Source organism: Mandrillus leucophaeus, unplaced genomic scaffold (genome assembly GCF_000951045.1).
Source record: "Mandrillus leucophaeus isolate KB7577 unplaced genomic scaffold, Mleu.le_1.0 Scaffold541, whole genome shotgun sequence".
In the NCBI taxonomy this organism is placed as follows: Eukaryota; Metazoa; Chordata; class Mammalia; order Primates; family Cercopithecidae; genus Mandrillus; species Mandrillus leucophaeus.
Window position 1 is genome coordinate 318,076 of NW_012105820.1, and position 3,282 is coordinate 321,357.

Genomic DNA, 3,282 nt, shown 5'->3' on the forward strand with positions numbered 1-3,282 from the left:
CCTGAGGTCAGGAGTTTGAGACCAGCCTGGCCAACATGGTGAAACTCTATCTCTACTACAAATGGAAAATTAGCTGGGTATGGTGGCAGGTGCCTGTAGTCCCAGCTACTCGGGAGGCTGAAGCAGGAGAACTGCTTGAACCCGGAAGGCAGAGGTTGCAGTGAGCCGAGATGGTGCCACTAGACTCTAGCCTGGGTGACAGAGTGAGACTCCATCACAAAACAAAACAAAACAAAAAAACTACTGTTATTCGTAAAAAGTATTATTGTTTACTATTTTAAAATAAATCAATAAATATTTTTAAATGTCTTGAGTTTTAATTTCGAATCTGGTAAATATCAAAAGATGTAATTCACATAAACAAAATGTCTTTGGAGTCCTAAATACGTTTTAAGAGTATAAAGGGGTCCTGAGTCCAAAAAGTTGAGGAATGACTGTAAAGACCCTAAAGAGCTACGGTACAGTAAGCCTAGGGGTTAGGGTGATGATCCCCCATGCCCCAAGATCTCTATCCTTAAGGTCATTTAGCTTGAGCACTGCCGAAAGTGAAAGTCTTAAACTTCTGCCAATTAAATCTGGAGCTCTAATTTTAATTTTGACATTGCTCCCCCTCAGCCCTGAACTGAGCCATTAAAAATAGATATGAGTACGGCAGCCCCTACACATAGCTTGTTTTAATTAGGCTATCAGACCCATACGTTCAATCTTTTAAGGCCTCAACATCTTCAAATTAAATGCCAGCTCCTGCAGACCAGATGCCCCTCAGCCTACTTAACAGAGAAACACACAGCCTACCTGATGAAAACAACAGCTTTCTTCTGTCTCAAGGGCAGCTAGTGCTCCATGCTGCACACAGTTTGGAAAGATAGCTGTGTTCTCTTTCTTCCCATCGCCTAGGTCAGCAATAAAGCACAAGCTATGCTATAGCCGGGGAATGCCTCCAATCTAGCTCAATACCAAGACTTCCAGTTGTAAGAGGTGTGCCAGAAGCAATTCTGACTTGCTGCAACTTGCAGGAGCTAGATGTGCAGACTGCAGTAGCACTGCAGTCTGAGACTGACAAGCAAGAACTAATCTAGAATAAAGACACTAATGTATTTACTTGTGTATGATTATTATTAATATACAGTATCTATGATGAGCCTGATGTAGTTTGGATGTTGTATTTAGCACTCATGCTCTTAAAAATTTCCCCATACTTACACTGTAAGTTAAATTTGCAACTGGAATAGGTCTACAAGGGCAGTGGGGGGGACGGAGGGAGAGGTTTCTCTAGGCAGAAGCACAGCTGCAGAACAAGATGTGGCTCAAAGAGAGAGGCTGGTGGTTACCATGACATTTGCTGGAAGAGGAGTGGAACTGGGATCAGATTGCCACAAGGGAGGCCCTCTGCAGTCCCTCCCTTTGAACAAGAAGTTGTAGGAGGCAATTAAGAGGAGACCAGAGTGAAAAGAGATCTAGTCTGTTAATTCCTTCCACTTTGCAGCTTCAATTAACATTTGCTGGTTTTTTTTTTAAGAGTCAAGCTCTGTGCTGGGACTTGGGTATATAAAAATGAGTAAAATATGCTTCTGACCCTGGTGGAGTTCACAATCTATCTCAAAAAACTTGTTAATAACGTTATAACAAAGCACAATTAGAATTATGTTAAGTTACATACCTGGACTATAAGAGCAATGGGAAGGTTGGGAAATATCTGAGAAAAGGTGATGTTTGAATAAAAGAGGATTTAAGAATACAGTCTGGAAAAAGGCAACATGAGCAAACATTTAGGCGTGCTGCTCTGGAGAACAGCCCCATTAGTCTAGGGTGGAGTTTAAACTACAGGACATTCCACATTGTCTTGTATCCTATATTTTATGAGCAAGGGACTAGGACTATTCCAAAGGTATCCGTAAGTGAATGCCCAATTTGGATATGAAACCTAAAAGTTTAATAAGTAAAAATATTTAGAGTCTACTTAAGGCCTTTTAAATCTGGAATTCAGAACTCTTTGTAATTAAAAAAAAACCTGAAAACCTAATTACATGAAGTCAAGATGTTAAAATACAGAAAAAGTTAATTTTGTTCATTTAAAAATATTATTTATTCGGCCGGGCGTGGTGGCTCACACCTATAATGCCAGCACTTTGGGAGGCTGAGGTGGGCTGATCACTTGAGGTCAGATGCTTGAGACCAGCCTGGGCAGCATGATGAAACCTGTCTCCACTAAAAATACAAAAATTAGCTGGGCGTGGTGCTGCACGCCTGTAATCCCAGCTACTTGGGAGGCTGAGGCAGGAGAATCGCTTGAACCTGGGAGACAGAGCTTGCAGTGAGCCGAGATCATGCCATTGCACTCCAGCCTGGGTGACAGCAAGACTGCATCTCAAAAAAAAAAAAAAAAAATTTATTTCTTTTCTTTCTACATTTCTTTAGAGAAACAGGGTAAGGGCCAAAGAAGAGCACAACTGAAGTATGTAACCAGATTCAGAACCCCTGCAACACAAAGACAGATTAACAGTTACTAAACCTCGTGGTACACACATTGGGGAACACACAGTTCCTGCTCTAGCACACAGGGGTTGGCAAACCTTTCCTTTTCTCTACAGGGCCAGATCTGCCACTGTAGCATAGAAGCATACATAACATGTAAATGAATGGGGGCGACCTTAATTGGCTCACAGGCCTTAGTTTGTGACCTATGATTTAGAAGTACAGGTCTTTAGAGAATTGATGATAAGGATAGCATGGGATCCTGTAATAAGACAACCTAACCTGGTTTTGAGGAAGTGACTTTAAATAAAGACCTTAAGAGTAAGGAGGAATTAGTTCAGCAGAGGAGCTGGCTTCTTTGGAGATGGTTTGGGGAGTGATGTCGGAGATGTGCGCTTCTAGCACAATACGTGCACTGTGGCATGTACAGAGAAGGCCCGGGAGAGGAAGAACGGTTCATAAGAGTTGGAGGAGAAGTCATAAGGATCTAGGTGCTGGGAAGCCATTGCTGGGTTTTAAACGTAGAATTGAAATTAATTTACTTGCTAATCCAACAAACACTTATTATTTTCTGAGATGGAGTCCTACTCTGTCACCCAGACTGGAGTGCAGTGGTGTGATTACATCTCACTGCAGCCTCCACCTCCTGGTCTCAAGCCATAATCTCACCTGAGCCTCCCAAGTAGCTAGAACAAATACATATATATATATATATATATATTCGAGACAGAGTCTCGCTTCATCACCCAGGCTGGAGTGTAGTGGCGTGATCTCGGCTCACCGCAACCTCTGACTCCTGGGTTCAAG